Source organism: Heptranchias perlo, chromosome 20 (assembly GCF_035084215.1).
Source record: "Heptranchias perlo isolate sHepPer1 chromosome 20, sHepPer1.hap1, whole genome shotgun sequence".
In the NCBI taxonomy this organism is placed as follows: domain Eukaryota; kingdom Metazoa; phylum Chordata; class Chondrichthyes; order Hexanchiformes; family Hexanchidae; genus Heptranchias; species Heptranchias perlo.
In genome coordinates this window covers 27,989,643-28,009,065 of record NC_090344.1, presented here as the reverse complement: position 1 = coordinate 28,009,065, position 19,423 = coordinate 27,989,643, and the positions used below count along the sequence as shown (strand labels likewise).

Sequence of the window (19,423 nt, the reverse complement as noted above, 5' to 3'; positions counted from 1 at the left end):
ATTCTATCCCCCTAGCAATAAAAGCCAACATTCCGTTGGCTTTCTTGATCACCTGCTGCACCTGCATACCAACTTTTTGATTTTCTTGCACTAGGACCCCCAGATCCCTTTGTACTGCAGTACTTTCCAGTCTCTCGCCATTAAGAAAATAACTTGCTCTCTGATTTTTCCTGCCAAAGTGCATAACCTCACATTTTCCAATATTATATTGCATCTGCCAAATCTCCGCCCACTCACCCAGCCTGTCTATATCCCCTTGCAGGTTTTTTATGTCCTCCTCACTCTCTACTTTCCCTCCCATCTTTGTATCATCTGCAAATTTTGATATGTTGCACTCGGTCCCCTCCTCCAAATCGTTAATATAGATTGTAAAGAGTTGGGGACCCAGCACCGACCCCTGTGGAACACCACTGGTTACTGGTTGCCAGTCCGAAAATGAACCATTTATCCCAACTCTCTGCTTCCTGTTTGATAACCAATCCTCCACCCATGCCAGAATATTACCCCCAATCCCGTGATTTTTTATCTTAAGTAATAATCTTTTATGTGGCACCTTGTCGAATGCCTTCTGGAAGTCTAAATACACTACGTCCACTGGTTCCCCTTTATCCACCCTATACGTTATATCCTCGAAGAACTCAAGCAAATTTGTCAGACATGACTTCCCCTTCATAAAGCCATGCTGACTTTGTCCTATTAAATTATGCTTATCTAAATGTTCCGTTACTGTCTCCTTAATAATAGACTCCAAAATTTTACCCACCACAGATGTTAAGCTAACTGGCCTATAATTTCCAGCCTTCTGCCTACTACCCTTTTTAAATAACGGTGTAACATTAGCAGTTTTCCAATCTGCCGGGACCTCTCCTGAGTCCAGGGAATTTTGGAAAACTATCACCAAAGCATCCACAATCCCTACTGCCACTTCCCTCAAGACCCTAGGATGGAAGCCATCAGGTCCAGGGGATTTATCCGCCTTGAGTCCCATTATTTTACTGAGTACCATCTCTTGAGTGATTTTAATCGTATTTAGCTCCTCCCCCCCGAGAGTCCCCTGTTTGTCCAGTGTTGGGATATTCTTAGTGTCCTCTACTGTAAAGACTGAAACAAAATATTTGTTCAGCATTTTTGCCATCTCCATGTTTCCCACCATCGTGGCTTTCAAAAAGGAATTGGATAAATATTTTAAGGGAAAAATTGCAGGGCCACGGGGTAACAGCGGGGGAATTAGACGAACTGGATTGCTCTTACAAAGAGATGGCACGGTCTGGATGGGCCGAATTGACTTCCATCTGTGCTTTAACCATTCTATGATTCGATGATTGGATGGACAGAGCGGTCTAAAAGGATAGGCGATCGGTTGTGTGTAGCAGGGAAACTTTCGACTGGTTGCACGGCTGTGTTACTGACGGCTCGTTGGTCTCGGATTATGGTTTTCACTTTGGGCGTTTCACTTATTGATATATGAGAGGTCAGGGGTTCAAATTCCCGGACGAGCCCTCCTGTGTCACTATTTTCAGTGGAAATTCATTCATTTGTTTCCCACATCTTTCCAGCGTTCAGAGGCCAGAACGCAGAGGGTTTGTCGACGCAAAACCACACAGAGAAAGGAAAATGTCTCAACGTGGTGTGCAGATTGAAGCTGAATGTGAATGTATCCTTTTTCAGGCGATCTCATCGGTGCAGAATGAAAATGCTCTTGAATCGGCCGGGAATCAATCCCCGTCTCCTCGGGTGGCAGGTGAGAATTTTACCAGTGAAACAGCAACGTCCGGACGGTAGCGGCTGCATGTGTCCAGTTGGAAACCTGTCTGAAAGAACATATAGTCTCACAAATCTCCTGTGAGTACCCTGTGCATTCTGATTTACAGCCGTGCATCAAAGGCGCTCGCAGCTGCGGCAGTCGAGTGGTTAAGATGTTCGATCTGAAACCCAATGGGGTATTCCGGCAGAAGTTGGAATCGTGCTATCGGCGCTATTGTGTAAAGTTTTGTTCAATGCTCAAATAAATATGAACTGGAGATAACGGGCTGCAATTCCTTCCCTCAGAGAGATACTCCACCGCGGCAGATCCTTTTAATTGGGAGCCCAGTGGTCTCTTGCAAAATATCAAGATATGTTAAGGGAACTTCACAATATTCCACAACTGTCCAAAACTGAGCACCGCACTTTATAAAGGATGTGAAGGCGTCAGAGAGGGTGCAGAAACATTAACTGGAATTGTTCCAGGGATGAGGTCTTCAGTTGCGCGGGTCGACTGGAGAAGCTGAAGTTGTTCCCTTCGAGCAGAGAAGGTTGAGTGGAGATTTGATAGAAGTGTTCAAAATCATGACGGGTTTAGATAAAGTAAATAAAGAGAAACTGCTCCCGTTGGCGGAAGGGTCGAGAACCAGAGGACGCAGATTTACGGTCGTTGACAAAAGAACCAAAGGCGATATGAGGAAAAACTTTTTAAACTAGCGAGCAGATATAATCTGGAATGCATCGGCTGAAAGGGTGGTGGAAGCAGAGTTAATTGTGGTTTCTAAAAGGAATTGGATAAGTATTTGAAGGGAAAATATTTGCAGGTATACGTGGAAAGATCGGGGGAATGGGACGATCTGGATTGCACTTGAAGAGAGCCGGCACAGGCTCGATGGGCCGAATGGCCTCCATCTGTGCAGTGACGCTTCAATGATTCCCAATCTCCATCTTAAATTCTGCTAACTTGATGTTAGGTTTTTTTCTATACTTTTATCTCTCTATCTCTCTCTGTCTCTGTCTCTCTGTGTTTCCCCCTGATGGACTTCTCAGGCAGCCTTGAACGGCCATAGCTGATCGAACCTGCGACAGCAGCAGAGAAGGGTAAAGATAGAATGACTGAGACGGTAGGAAAAGTAAAAATCTAACCCAGATGATGAATTCGCAGCTAATGTCTACACATTAATGTCTCTTCGTCCTCACAGTGTAAACATCAGTAATTTTATTCCACTATAAAAAGAAAGCAATTCTTGTATTTATAAAGCGCTTTTCACGACCTCAAGACGTCCCAAAGTGCTTTACAACCAATGAAGTATTTTTGAAGTGTAATCACTGTTATACTTGTGATGGAGTGGATAATCTGCGGATGCCGAGGGAGACAACAATGTAACTTTAGATCAATTAATTCTGCAAAGTCTCACTTGGCATTACAAGTCGCACATTGAAAACGAATGTGGTAAAGAGAGGCTAATATTGTTGATATGAAATAGTTAGTGTACAACTTCACATTGCTGCATATCGGAATAGAAAAAGTGATCGGATGGATTGTCGGATGGCCGATCGGCTGTGGGTGGCACCGAATTCTGCACTGGTTGCACCCTTTTGGTAGCAGTAGCTGTCAGATCGTTTCACAGCTGCGATGGCCGAGTGGTTAAGGCGTTGGACTCGAAATCCAATGGGGTTTTCCTACGCAGGTTCGAATCCTGCTCGTAGCGATCTTTCTTAAAGATTTGTTCAATGCTCAAATAAATATGATGTGGAGATGCCGGTGATGGACTGGGGTTGACAATTGTAAACAATTTTACAACACCAAGTTATAGTCCAGCAATTTTATTTTAAATTCACAAGCTTTCGGAGATTTTCTCCTTCCTCAGGCAAATGTTTCAAGATCTCCTTGAAGCCTACGCATTTATACATATTGAACAATAATACATGGTGTTTACAGACTGCCCCTGCAACTGCCCGTTGCCAAGGCAATCACCGTGTTCAGACAGAGAGGTGTTACCTGCAGAACCTCCGAATACACATTCAACAAAAAAACAAACAGGGAAAAAAAACAGAGAAAAAAAAACACAGAGAGAGGCAGAAACATCCGGAAGGCAGAGAGAGCCAGCAAATGACCCATTATATTAAAAACAGATAACATTTGTTCGCTGGTGGGGTAACGTGTAGCGTGACATGAACCCAAGATCCCGGTTGAGGCCGTCCTCATGGGTGCGGAACTTGGCTATCAATTTCTGCTCGACGATTTTGCGTTGTCGTGTGTCTCGAAGGCCGCCTTGGAGTACGCTTACCCGAAGGTCGGTGGATGAATGTCCATGACTGCTGAAGTGTTCCCCGACTGGGAGGGAACCCTCCTGTTTGGCGATTGTTGCGACAACGGATGAACGGACACTGCGACAACGGACACTGCGACACTGCGACGCTGCGACAACGGATGAACGGACACCGCGCAACAATCGCCAAACAGGAGGGTTCCCTCCCAGTCGGGGAACACTTCAGCAGTCATGGACATTCATCCACCGACCTTCGGGTAAGCGTACTCCAAGGCGGCCTTCGAGACACACGACAACGCAAAATCGTCGAGCAGAAATTGATAGCCAAGTTCCGCACCCATGAGGACGGCCTCAACCGGGATCTTGGGTTCATGTCACGCTACACGTTACCCCACCAGCGAACAAATGTTATCTGTTTTTAATATAATGGGTCATTTGCTGGCTCTCTCTGCCTTCCGGATGTTTCTGCCTCTCTCTGTGTTTTTTTTTCTCTGTTTTTTTTCCCTGTTTGTTTTTTTGTTGAATGTGTATTCGGAGGTTCTGCAGGTAACACCTCTCTGTCTGAACACGGTGATTGCCTTGGCAACGGGCAGTTGCAGGGGCAGTCTGTAAACACCATGTATTATTGTTCAATATGTATAAATGCGTAGGCTTCAAGGAGATCTTGAAACATTTGCCTGAGGAAGGAGAAAATCTCCGAAAGCTTGTGAATTTAAAATAAAATTGCTGGACTATAACTTGGTGTTGTAAAATTGTTTACAAATAAATATGAACTGGAGTTAACGGACCGTGTTCCCTCCCTCAGAGAGATGCTCCAGCGCGGCAAACGCTTCGAATTCGAAGCCCAATGGTCACTTGCAAAGTTGCACGGCACGAGAAAGAATCTCTCCCAAGCTCCATCTTAAATTCTGCTCGTTCGCAGAGCTTGATATTTATACTATTTGTTTCGATACTTTAATCTCTCCTTGTCTCTGTCTCTTGACTCTCTGAGTTTTCCCCTGATGGAATTCTCAGGCTTTCTTGAACGGCCAAGGATGATCGAACCTGCAACACCAGCAGGGAAGGGTAAAGATGGAAAGACTGAGACGGGGGGAGAAGCAAAGGTGCAACCCAGCTGATGAATTTTTAGCAAATATACACACATTTATTTCTCTTCGCCCTTACAGTGAAAACATCAGCAATTTGAGTACAGTGCCCTTATGGTAGAGTGTTTAAATGCGGATGTCGAGACAGACACCAATCGATCCGTTGCCATGGTGATGACCGAATCTAAACACTGGACCACAAGGAAACGCTGAAAATTCTTTGCTGCGAACAGGCAGACCAACGCGGCCTTTCCTACTTGCCCCTTCGTAATTCAGGTAATTTTCCTGCCAGACAAGCTGCTCGCACAAAATGGCATTTTCTGTTCAAACCACTATCGCGACAGAAGGTGATGTTCAGGCAATGACAGCACCAAGTGCAAGTAGGCATGTACATGAAATGGAAAGTGAGGTAAAATACTCCCATAAGCTGCTGATGGACATGTTTCCTTTTCCAAAATTCACGAACCTGAATGCAGCTCCTGGGAAAACTGCAAGGCCACGCAGGTCCATCATGAATCATTTGAAGCAACTGGCAGTTTAAAGTGGCATCTCCTCCTGCTTCTGTCGGGGGTGAAGGAGAGACACCGTCGTTATAAACGTACAGTTTGATTTTGTACAGAACTGTACAGAGAAGGAGCACATATACTGGGGCTGTGAGATATTCTATATTATTCATATTTAACCACAAGAATATCCGCAGTCAGAAGCTGAAAAGAAGGGAGAGATAAGAGGCCTGAAAATAAACACAGAGCTGAATGAATCACGGAAGAGTGAAAGAAAAGTAAATCTTACCAGTTCTGCTGTGTTTTGGGCGCTCCCCGATGGACTGATGGTTGGAATTTAATGCTCCCACCAACGCATGAGTTCGATTCCAAGTCAGCGAATTAACTTTAGCAAAAGTTATTAAATTAATTACATGAAACTAATTAAACCCTGTTGGTAGATGAATGACTGTTTTATTCACCATTAATCAAACGATAACTTTCTATTTCATACTGAAGGAGATGTTGACGTGGTGACCGAGAGACAGTCAAAACTTTAATCAGATTTTTATGCTTTGCAGATGATCAAATTTCATCATTTTATAGACTGTATCTTAAGGGTATGATTAAAAGCTCAGTGCAGCTGTTGTTAAATTTAAAATGAATTGGAAATTGTCGCCTTTTATTACAAGAACGCCCGAACCGGTTCTACGATCAAGATGAAAGTAACGCAACGAGGAACATCTGATACAAAAATCCCCACCGTTTTGCTTTTCCAACATAAAGGGTGTGACATTTATTTTCTGAACATAGAAACAGTCTGGTCTCGCTCACTACAGAAATCTTCATGTCACAGCGAAACAGCTCTCCTGCAGCTAGTGCGGCCTCCCTTCGGGCCTTTCGGGGGCTTGTCTGCCAAGGAGAATTGTAATTTTCTTGCTTCCAAAAAATACATTGAAACCCTGGAAATTTGAGGCGAAGAATCCTGAGGAAATATCAAATAAGAGCTCGAACCATCAAACTTCCGTGCAAACCGACAGCACCAACTCGACAGGCGAAGAGGTCACTTGCTAAACCAATAATTAATTGGGCTAAACTTTGAGTTTGCAGCGACCAATATAACAACTGTCTACAGTCAGTCCAAAATGAATGGTTGAAGCTTGTAGGAGTGAAAATCCAAACAGCCGGTCTTAAACCAGCAACTCTGAAGAAAAACATGCCGGAGAAATACTCGCTTTCAGTGCGGTGACACTGGGCCAGAGTAAAGCTCAGTTAATATGATTGGTGAGTGGCTGGAGGGTGGATTTGGAACTCCTGACCGACCGCACTGTGCATTTTCCAAATCTGCTTGGAGCACCAATCCCTTCAATTCATCACTTACAGGGACAATTCGATTCTCGGTATCATTTCGCTGACGCTTGGTGAAATTTTACAAATTGGAAGCGATCAGTGTCAAAGCTAACCACGTCACCGACATGCTCGCAGATACAAAGCGGCCACACTCTGCTTCAGCTAGATGAAAGCCGAGAGCGATTTCACGGTCAAATATAATGGCTAACAAAATTTATTCAAAGAAAGTGCAGGTCGTTGAGTTGCCTTTAAATTCCTGATTGTTCGCATTGAACTTCTTCCCATTGCGTTTGAGAGCCACGTGGGGCGATTTGGGGACTTCATTTCATTTTATGCAGAAGTTTCAAATGCAGTTCAAGGTCAAAAGTCCTGGGACCACTGTTGTTCACAGTTTACCGGTGCTGGGACCACTGTTGTTCGCAATTTATCGGTTCTGGGATCGCTGTTGTTCACAATTTACCAGTGCTGGGATCACTGTTGTTCACAATTTATCGGTGCTGGGTTCACGGTTGTTCACAATTTATCGGTGCTGCGACCACTGTTGTTCTCAATTTGTCGGTGCTGGGACAACTGTTGTTCACAGTTTATCGGTGCTGGCGCCACTGTTGTTCACAATTTATCGGTGCTGGGACAACTGTTGTTCACAATTTATCGGTGCTGCGACCACTGTTGTTCTCAATTTATCGGTGCTGGGACAACTGTTGTTCACAATTTATCGGTGCTGGCGCCACTGTTGTTCACAATTTATCGGTTCTGGGTCCACTGTTGTTCACAGTTTATCGGTGCTGGCGCCACTGTTGTTCACAATTTATCGGTGCTTGGTCCACTGTTGTTCACAGTTTATCGGTTATGGCGCCACTGTTGTTCACAATTTTGTCAGTGCTGGGACCACTGTTGTTCACAATATATCGGTGCTGGCGCCACTGTTGTTCACAATTTATCTGTGCTGGCGCCACTGTTGTTCACAATTTATCTGTGCTGTGACAACTGTTGTTCACAGTTTATCGGTGCTGGCGCCACTGTTGTTCACAATTTATCGGTGCTGGGACAACTGTTGTTCACAGTTTATCGGTGCTGGCGCCACTGTTGTTCACAATTTATCGGTGCTGGGACAACTGTTGTTCACAATTTATCGGTGCTGGGACAACTGTTGTTCACAATTTATCGGTGATGGCGCCACTGTTGTTCACAATTTATCGGTGCTGGCGCCACTGTTGTTCACAATTTATCGGTGCTGGCGCCACTGTTGTTCACAATTTATCGGTGCTGGGTCCACTGTTGTTCACAATTTATCGGTGCTGGGACAACTGTTGTTCACAGTTTATCGGTGCTGGCGCCACTGTTGTTCACAATTTATCGGTGCTGGGACAACTGTTGTTCACAATTTATCGGTGCTGGGACAACTGTTGTTCACAATTTATCGGTGCTGCGACCACTGTTGTTCTCAATTTATCTGTGCTGGGAGAACTGTTGTTCACAATTTATCGGTGCTGGCGCCACTGTTGTTCACAATTTATCGGTGCTGGCGCCACTGTTGTTCACAATTTATCGGTGCTGGGACCACTGTTGTTCACAATTTATCGGTGCTGGGTCCACTGTTGTTCACAGTTTATCGGTGCTGGCGCCACTGTTGTTCACAATTTTGTCAGTGCTGGGACCACTGTTGTTCACAATATATCGGTGCTGGGACCACTGTTGTTCACAATTTATCGGTGCTGGGACCACTGTTGTTCACAATATATCGGTGCTGGGACCACTGTTGTTCACAATTTATCGGTGCTGGGACCACTGTTGTTCACAATATATCGGTGCTGGGACCACTGTTGTTCACAATTTATCGGTGCTGGGACCACTGTTGTTCACAATTTATCGGTGCTGGAACCACTGTTATTCACAATTTATCGGTGATGGGACCACTGTTGTTCACAATTTACATTAATGATTTAGTCATAGGAATCAGAAATACAATTTCAAAATTGACAGACAGCACATAATTGTGAGCTGTAGTTAATGCAAAGGAAAAATGCGCAAAATACAGGAAGACGTCAGTAAACTTGCAAAATAGGCGTGTAAATGGCAAATTCGTTACAATATTTGTTGTGTATTCCCTTGCCTTGTTTGCCCTCCCTAAATGCATTACCTCATTCTCCAGATTGAATTGCATTTGCCACTATTCTATCCACCTGTCCAGTCCACTGATATCTTCCTGCAGTCCACAGCTTCCCTCCTCACCATCAACCACACGACCAATTTTTGCATCTTCTGCAAAATTGTTAATAATACCCCGTACATTTAAATCCAAATCAATGATCTGTGCTACGAAAAGCAGCGACCTAGTACGGATCCCTGCGGAACCCCACTCGAGACAGCCTTGCAGTCACAAAAACACCCGTCGACCATTGCTTCCTGCCACTCAGTCAATTTTGGATCAACTTGCCAATTTCCCTTGGATCCAATGCACTTTTACACTTTTGACCAATCTGCCATGTAGGACTTTGTGAAAAGCCTCGCGAAAATCTATGTAGACTACAAAAAACGCACTACCCTCATCCACCTTCCTTGACACCTCCAAAAAAATTCAATTCAAACGACCTTCCCTTAACAAATCCATGCTGACTGCCCTTCATTAATCCGTCCCTTTCTAAATGAAGATTAATACTTTCCCCCAGAATTGTGCTCAATACCGAGGTTAGGCTGACTGGCCTGCAATAATTCGATCTATTCCTTTCTCCCTTTTTAAACAACGGTACAACTTCAGCAGTCCTCCAATCCTCCGGCAACACACCTGCAGCCAGGGAGGATTGGAAAATGATGGTCAGAGCCTCCGATATTTCCTTCCTTGCTTCTGTTAACAGCCTGGGATGTATTTCATCCGGGCCTGGCGATTCAGCTGGAGTGATTTGGGGACTTCCTTTCCCTCTTTGCAAACGTTTGCACCGCAGGTCAAGATCACAAGTCTTGGTCCAAATTAGGACTACTTCCGGGTTTGAACCTCAAATCGCGAAATATCCCCCGACCCCAACGAGCACAGAAACAAGAACGTGTCTTTAAATTAACGTGTTGCAGACACATTCCATGAGAGGTCTGTCTGTGCAATGAAAGGGCGTTTTTGAACTGTCATTCGGTTATCCGTTTCCTCCTGAACAAACACCACAGTGTTATTTTGTCGCTCAATTCCACAAATTCGGTAAAATAACGAGCTGCACAAGGCACTGCTGGGAGTTGAACCCAGGATTTTCTGTTTACTAAACAGACGCTTTAACCAACTAAGCCACAGCGCCAATTGATGACACTTTGCCCCCACCTCCTCTCATTAATATCTATCAGCGACACTTCACTATTGGGGGTTCAGGCCGTTTTATCTTTGTCTGTTTCGCTTGTCCGTTTACCTGTGCATTCCGACACTGACTGGATTTCTCGCTGTGTTTATCTTTGTGTATCCATCAGTGCGTTGATACACGGATGATTATGTGTGATTGTATTTGTTACATTAAATAAATTCGGGGATCAGACAATTCTCGCTCTGACATTGGAGAACTATTGAGCCGAACTTTACAGCGAAGTGTTGTTTATTTTAGTGCTGAAACTAAAAAAAAGCGTGAGAGGAGCAAAAAGGGAAAAGGAGAAAAACTTGTGAGGGAAAATGAGGACAACTCTCAAGGTTTTTCCAAATATATTAAGAGAACGAAGGGAGGCTTGGAGTAATGTGGGCCGCTTGAAGACAGATGGAGGTGATATTGTAATTGAAAATCAGGAAATGGCAGAGTTGCTAAATTTTTACTTTGCATCGGTCGTCACAGAAATGGATGAGGCTAAAAGCAGAGACACGAGGGGTTTCGTTTTAGTAAAATAATGGCAATGGAGAAAATAATTAGGCTAAAGATAGACAAATCTCCACGACCTGATGTTTACCATCCCAGGGGATTGAAAGGAGCAAGTGAGGAAATTGTACATGCTTTAGTCATGATCGATCAAAACTCTCTTGATTTAAGAATTGTTATTTAATGAAGCGCATCTTGATTGGAGGCTTCTGTTTGAGAAAGATCTCGAAGTGATAATTGAGAGACCGAAAATGAAGCTGTTTGGCAGGAGCGCTGATGCTGTCGGTTGTTCGCTGCTCTCGTGTTGCACAATTATTGAGCGTGCGTTACTTATTTACAGCAGTATGGGCTCCAGAAATGACCAGGTTGCGAGTTCGAGCGTCTTCTAAAACAATCAAACCTTTTACTCCGAACATTTTGACTGGAGTTCAAGGTACAACTGGTATGTTCCATAACGCGTCTACTTCTTAGTGTTCCCATGGGAGCTCTTGGGTTCCTCCGGCCTGCCGTCTTGCAATAGCAGCTGCCAGTTTACTTGTTCATAGCGGGAGAGGGGGCTTTTAGCGGCAGCTCATATGGCAAAGGGGCCGGTACGAGATCTTTAAATCTAAAGAACCAAACAAACAATTCTTCTTTTCGTTAAGCCGATATTCATCGGTTGGAAGTTTCGTGTTGGCAAAATTTTGAAGGGAAATATGCTGCCTGGTGTCACTGTGCAACGGGTGAAATTATTCAGCTTATAGATGTTAATACGCTGAAAGATCGAGAGGCCTTTTCCAGCTCCCGTGTGGGACAAGTTCAGCTTTTGTGCCGCTGGGTAAAGTGTTATTTTAATTGGTGCTAACGAATGACAAGACATTTGGCACAAACAAGAAGAATTGTAAACTCACGAGTTCACTGTCCATGTTTCTTACATCATGTTCAACAGGAACAAGGATTCTCCTCAACACGTTGCTGAGAATTTTATAAAACGGACCTCACCCTTGCTCGCCGGCTGCAGGGGTGATTCAGAGGCCTCCCATGAATATGCACGATGGGAGCTTCTGTTGTATCGAGCCTGGGTAGCTCAGTCGGTAGAATATCAGACTTTTAAAGTGGGCAGTGAGCTGAAGGTCCAGCGTTTAACTCCCTGTCCAGGCTCCAAATTTCGGAAGAGCTGGCAAGCTGTGACTTTGCAGCGGGACCTGCTATGTGTTGTCAAAGTTTCGGAAGTATCCTTTTTCCCAGTGTGGGCAGTAATGTGTTGTCTGAAGCGGTTCCCCATCAGGAATTCTAGTTCACTGTATTAATTTCGCAACACGCATTAAACTCTGTAAAAAAAGACGAATGCTTGTTCAAATCGCCATTAATCAACCAGTAACTTTATGTTTCCGGCTGAATGAAATGCTAACTTTTTTATGCTCTCATTCACCAGGCCGAAATTAGGGAGTTCAGAGGGGAAGAGAAAAAGGAAATGAGAGGCAAAGAGAAATATGACTATGGACTGACGGCCAACATAAAAGGGAATCCAAAAGTCTTCTGCAGGCATGTAAACAGTAAACGGGTAGTAAGCGTAGGCGAGAGGCGGATTCGGCCCGATCAAGGAGATCTACTCATGGAGGCAGAGGTACCAAATGAGTACTTTGCATCTGCCTTTACCAAGGAAGAAGATGCTGCCAGAGTCTCAGCAAAGGAACTTATAGTTGAGATCCTGGATGGTCTAAAAATTGATAAAGAAGAGGCACTTGAACGGTTGGCTGTACTTAAAGTAGGTAAATCACCTGTTCCGGATGGGATACATGCGAGGTTGCTGAGGGAAGTAAGGGTGGAAATTGCAGAGGTACTGGCCATAATCTATCAACATCCTTAGATATGTGGGTGGTGCCAGAGGACTGGAGAATTGCAAAGGTTGCACCCTTGTTCAGAAATGGGTGCACGGATAAACCCAGCAAATACAGGCCAGTCAGTTTAACCTCAGTGGTGGGGAAACTTTTAGAAACGATAATCCCGGACAGAATTAACAGTCACTTGGTCGAGGGTGAATTGATTAGGGAAAGCCAGCACGGATTTGTTAAATACAAATCGTGCTTAACTAACCTGTAAGAGTTTTTGATGAGGTAACAGAGAGGATCGATGAAGGCAATTCAGTTGATGCGGTGTATGTAGACTTTCAAAAGGTCTTTGATAAAGTGGCGCATGGTAGGCTTATCATCAAGAAAGGGACAGGAAACAGAGATTACTGGGGAACGGTTCTTTTTCGAACTGGAGAGAGTTGTACAGTGGTGTTCCCCAGGGATCAGTGCTCGGACCACTGCTTTTCTTGATATATATCAATGACTTGGACTTTAGTGCACAGGGCACAATTTCAAAATTTGCAGATGAAACAAACCTTGGAAGGGTAGTAAACAGCGTTAAGGACAGTGATAGACTTCAAATGACATAGACAGGCTGGTGGCATGGGCGGAGACGTGGCAGATGAAATTTAACGCTGAAAAATGCGAAGTGATACATTTCGGTTGGAAGAACGAGGAGAGGCAATATAAACTCCAGGGCACAAATGTGAAAGCGATCCAGGAACAAAGAGAGGTTCATGTGTACAAATAGTTGAATGTGGCAGGGTAGGTTGAGAAAGCGGTTGAAAGCATTCGGGGTCCTGGGCTTTATAAATAGATGTTTCGAGTGCAAAAGTATAGAAGTCAGGATGAAACATTATAACACACTGGTTCGAACACAACTGAAGTATTGTGTCCGGTTCGGGACACCGCACTTCAGGAAAGATGTGAAGGCCTTGGAGGGGGAGCAGAAAAAAATTACCAGCATAATTGCAGGGATGAGGGACTTTAGTTACGTGGTTAGACTGGAGAATCTGAGGTTGTTCTCCTCGGAAAAGAGACGGTTCTGTGGAGATTTGATAGAGGTATTCAAAATCATGAAGGATCTCGACATAGAAGATGGAGAGAAACTGTTCCCATTGGCGGAAGGGTCAAGAACCAGAGGACATCGGTTTAAGGTGATTGGCAAAATAACCAAAGGTGACATGAGGAAAAACTTTTTCACACAGCAAGAGGTTCGGATCTGGAATGCACTGCCCGAGGTTGTGATGGAGGCAGATTCAATCATGGCCATCAAAAGGGAACTGGATAAGTACTTGAAAGGAAAAAAAATGCAGGGCTTCGGGGAAAGGCGGGGGAGTGTTTCTAGCTGGATTGCTGTTGCAGAGAGCGAGCACGGACTCGATGGGCCGAATGGCCTCTTTCCGTGTTGTAGCCTTTCCATGATTCAACTCAATGTGCATGAGGCGATGCAAAGGGAACAGAGCGTGCCGCAAATCGACACACCTCTCAGTATCCTCCCAAGCAATGTAGTTTAAGAGCAAATAATTCTGAAACGTCTCACTTGACAACTCAAGTCGTACACTCGAAACCAATTTGGTAAAGGGAGACTAATATTGGTGATTGGAAGTATTTAGTGTGCAACTTGATATTGATGGACACCGGAGCAGAAAACGAGATTGGATGCACAGACGTGGTCTGAAACGATGGCCGATCGGCTGTGGGAGGCAACGAACTTTTACACTGGCTGCATAACTGAAACAATAGCGGCTCGTTGGTCTAGGGGTATGATTCTCGCTTAGGGCGTTTCATTGAGTGATATGCGAGAGGTCCCGGGTTCAAATCCCGGACCAGCCCTCCTTTTAGTGAAAAGTCACCAATTGGCTTCTGACATCTTTTCAGTGTTGCTGTTGGTTGAACTGAATGAAATGCAGAGCATGTTTGAGCTCCAGTGGACTCAATGCCGAAGTTTCGTCGGCGCAACACACGTGAAGGAAATAAAATGTCTCAAGATGATGAGGAGATTGAAGCTGAATTTGGATTTTTCCCAATTCAGGCGGATATTAGATGACGGGATAGAAAGTCACATATCCAAGTTTGCCGATGACACCAAGATGGGCAGCATTGTAAGCAGTGCAGATGGAAACATAAAATTACAGAGAGGCATTAATATAATAAATGAATGGGTAAAATTGTGGCAAATCGATATCAATTTAGTCAAGTGTGAGGTCATCCACTTTGGTCCAAAAAGGATCGATCAGAATACTTTGTAAATGGTGAAAAGCTCGAAACAGTGGAGGTCCAAAAAGACTGATGTGTCCATCTACATACATCATTAAAATGTTATGGACAGGTACAAAAAATAATCAAAAATGTTAACGGAATGTTGGTCTTTATATCTAGAGGACGAGAATACAAGGGGATAGGCATTATGCGACAGCTATACAAAGCCCTGGTTCGACCACACCTGAAGTAATGTATTCAGTTCTGGGTAACGCACCTTTGAAAGGATATATTGGCTGTGGAGTGAGTGCAGCGTCGATTTACTAGAATGTTACCTGGACCCCAAGGGTTAAAATACGCGGAGAGATTACACAAACTAGGGTTTACCTCGAATTTAGTCGATTAAGGGCTGATTTGATCGAACTTTTCAAAATATTAAGGGGAACTGATGGAGTAGATAGAGAAAAACTATTTCCGCCGGTTGTGGTGTCTAGGACTAAGGGACATAGCCTAAATATTAGGGTCAGGACTTTCAGGAGTGAAGTTGGGAAACACCTCTGCAAGCAAAGGGAGGTAGAAGTTTGGAACTCTCTTCCGCAAACGGCAGTTGATGCGAGCTCAATTGTTAATTTTAAACCTGAGATTGATCGATTTTTGTTAACTGAAGTTATTAAGCGATCCGGGGCTAAAGCGATTATATGGAGTTCGGTCACATATCAGCCATGATCTGTTTGAATTGCGGAACAGGCTCGAGGGGAGAAATGGCATACTTATATTCCTCAGCTCCTCATTGGTGAGAATGATTCTGCATTGGCCGGAAATCGAACCAAAGTCTCCCGCATAAGAGGTGAGAATTCGACCCCTGCACAACCAATGCGCGCGTTCTTAATAGCGGCAAGTGTCCATTTGGAATCCGATCTGAACGAACATGCTGTTTACAGCTGCGGTGGCCGAGTGTTTAAAGCGTTGGACTCAAAATTCAATTGAGGTTTTCCTGCGCAGGTTTGAATTCTGCTCGCAGAGCAACTGTTTAAAGATCACTTCAGTGCTGAAATAGATTAATTGGAGTTAATTGATCTCATTTATCTCTCTCCCAGAATGAGAGATTCGACAGCGTGGCCGGTGCTTTTAATTAGTGTCAGATCTTCTCTTGCAAGATTTCAAGACCAGACCAGGAATCTCTCCCAATCAGGAACTTAAATTCTGCTCGTTTGCAAAACCTGACATTTCCACTCTTCATTTTCTTTGCCTGCATCTCTCTATCTCTCCCTGTCTCTGTCTTTTGTCTCTCTGTGTTGTCCCCGATGGACTTCTCAGGCTTCGTTGAACGGCGAGAGCTGATCTAACCGGCAATAATATCAGAGAATGTGAAAGAAAAAAAAGACGGAGACAGTAGGAAAAGTAAAGGTGCAACCCAGCTGATAAATTCGTAGCTAATGTATCCACATTCATGGATCTTCGCTCTCATAGTCAATGAAAGCAACAATTTGAGTAAAGTGTACTTATGGTGGAGTGTAAACTATGACGATGCCGAGACAGACGACAATGTAGTTTCAGAGTAATTCATTCTGTAAAGTGTTACTTGATAATACAAGTCATACATTCAAAACAAATTTGATATTGTTGAAATGATATAATTAGTGCAGAACCTGCCATTGTTCCACATCGTATATCGTAAAAGAAAGCGGGATTGTATGGACATGGTGTTCTGAAAGGATGGCGGATCGGCTGCGTCGCAGCGAAATTTTACAGTGACTGTACGGCTCTGTTGCGAGTTGATCTTTGGTTCTGATTTTCTCTCAGGGAGTTTCATTGGTTCAAATCCCGGATGAGCCCAGTTGTGTCCCCATTTTTAGTCAAAGATCACCAATTGGCTTCTCATTTCCTTTCAGCGGTGCAGAAGGCAGATTTGACTTATCTCCAGCCGAGCATGTTTGAGCACCAGAGGAGAGAATGCAGAGGGTATGTCCACGAAAGACACGTGGATGAAATGAAGATAATCTTTCAAGAAGTTGTACAGATTGAAGCCGGCACATGAATTTATCCCAATTCAGGCGATTTCATGGGTACAGATACAAAAGGTAAAGGAAGCTGCATTGGACTGCAACCAAACCCTTGGTTTCCCACCGGCAGGCGAGGGTTCGACACTGAACCACCAATGCACGCATGGCTGCAGTTTGCACGTGTCGCGTTGGATAAAAGTCTGGAACATGCAGTCTGGCAGAGTTCCTGTGATGAGCCTGCGCAGTCTGCTCTACAGCCGCGTGCTACCCGTGGGTGACCAAACGAGTGGGTCAAGCATGGTCTTGAAATTGACTGAGATTCGAAATCACTTCACACCGCCACTGTAAAATGGTTAAATAAATAACAGCTGTAGTTTCCAAGCAATGTTTACTTCTCTCAGAAATAAAGTTATAATCCAGCCCTATGTGCATCTCACGACATGAGACGAATTTCCTTTAAGCTGCAGCTTAAATTCTGCTCAATCACAGAATTGGAAATTTAGACTATTTTTCTTTGCATGTATCTCTCTATCTCTGTCTGCGTTTCTTCACTTTCGGTGTTGCTCCCTAATTGACTTATCAGGCTTCCTTCAACGGCCAGGTCTGGAAACCCGGGATGGGAAAAGGCTGTCGGTTCTTCGTCCAATTGTTGGATTTCGATGGGATGAGTTTTGCTATTTTCAGTCTCCGTTTTCGGGAAATATAAACCCAGATGGGTTTTCACCTCCTCGGGTCCCGACACCTTCGGGTAATGGGAATGAACCCGATCTATCGTTCGGTCTTAATATCTGTATTCTCATTGTTTAACAATAAAAATACGGGGTTACAGTTATTTTCAGGACACATTTTAGAAATTAACACATAACAGACTTATTCGAAAACTAGAAGCACGTGGGATTAAAGGGCCGGTGGTCACGTGGGCAAGTAATTGGCTGAGGGATAGGAGGCAGAGATTCGTGGTGAACGGATGTTTTTCTGACTGGGGAGAAATATGCAGTGGAATCCCCCAGGGGTCGGGATTAGGGCTATTGCTTTTCTTGTTATATATAAATGACTGGGATGTGGGAATCGGGAGTACAATTTCGAAGTTTGCGGATGATACATAACTTGGCAACGTAGTAAATCGTGAGCAAGATAATAGCAGACTTCAGGATGAAATCGATAGACTGGTGAAATTGGCGGTCACGTGACAGATTTAACGCCGATCAGTGTGAGGTGATGCACTTTTGGAAGAAGAACATGGAGAGGCAGTATAATCTAAATGGAACAAATTATGGGGGGTTCCAAGAGCAGAGGGACCTGGGGTTTCATATTCATAAAACAAGGCAAGTTGATCAGGTGGTTCAGAAAGCGTATGGCATACTTGGCTTTGTGAACAGGGGCATTGAATACAAAAAAAAAGGAAATTATACTAATCCTTACAATCAGTGGTTAGGCCTCAGCTGGAGTATATTGTACAGATCTGGGCACCACACTTTAGGATAAAAAGGCATTGAAGAGGATTCAGAGCAGGTTGACCTGGATGTTACCAGGGATGAGGGACTTCAGTTCTATGGAGAGATTGGAGAAGCTGGGATTATTCTCCTTGCAGCAGAGATGATTAACGGGAGACCTAACAGAGATATTCAAAATAATGAGGGGTTTTGAAAGAGCAAGTAGGGAGAAACTGTTTCCTCTGGCAAGTGGGTCGGTAAACAGAGGTCACAGATTTAAAATAATTGGCAAAAGAACTAGAGGGGAATTGAGGAGAATTTTTTTCACACAGAGGGTTTGATAAGATCGGGAACGCACTTCCTGAAAGGGTGGTGGAAGCAGATTCCATAGGATCATTCAAAAGGCAATTGGACATAATTGAAGAGGACGAATTTGCAGGATTATTGGGAAAAATCTGGGGTGTGAGTTTAATTTGGACAGGTCTTCGAAAAAGCCGGCACTGGCACGACGGCCGAATGGCCTCCTTCTGTGCTGTAAGATTCTATGATTCTATGATTACCTTCTGAATCATTGCAATTGAAGCTGTTCAGTGTTGAGCAACGAAGAAAATTATAACCGTGATATTCTGCTTCTCCATTCCCTTATGAATATCGCAGATTATAATGTCCAGGCGGGGGTGGGTCTGAATGGGGGATAGAGTGCGGAGATTGGAATTTAATCCGAGCAGAATGAACTTGGTCTCATCACTTTTTGTTATTTTTCCGACCAGTTGCCCGAAGCAGGCGGTGAACCGTTTTCTCGAGAGAGGATCGTCATTTCAGTCCAGAAGGAAAAAGGTATCAAGAAAATCGGGTAAAACGCACAGAGAATGATCCGGGACTGACAGCACATCCATTTTTAACAGACACAGACACGCAATGATCCGGACATAAATCATAATTATGGTACATACGTTTCTCTAACGATGACCATAAGATTTACTCTTTTTACAATGACACCAATCTTCAATCTGATACTTCGCGACCATACAATCTCAACACCTTCCTGGAAGGAACTGTAGCTGATTTCAGCAAACAATGCACAACCCTCCGTCTGCCGTTTCGAGAAGGATGGGACTTGAACCAGACATTCTTTCACGAATGAGTGGAACAAAACTTAAACACAATAACGACGAAGATGGGATTTGAACCCACGCTTG

General features: G+C 44.1%; 2 non-coding genes across 2 annotated transcripts; one reads left to right on the top strand and one right to left on the bottom strand.

Annotated features, from left to right (window-relative positions):
- Positions 1 to 3,373: 3,373 nt before the first annotated feature.
- trnas-cga (transfer RNA serine (anticodon CGA)) lies at positions 3,374 to 3,455 on the top strand. Its single transcript has one exon. It is a non-coding gene; the product is annotated as a tRNA-Ser (tRNA).
- Positions 3,456 to 10,140: 6,685 nt separating this feature from the next.
- Positions 10,141 to 10,214, bottom strand: trnat-agu (transfer RNA threonine (anticodon AGU)). The gene has a single exon. It is a non-coding gene; the product is annotated as a tRNA-Thr (tRNA).
- Between the last annotated feature and the right edge of the window lie 9,209 nt (positions 10,215 to 19,423).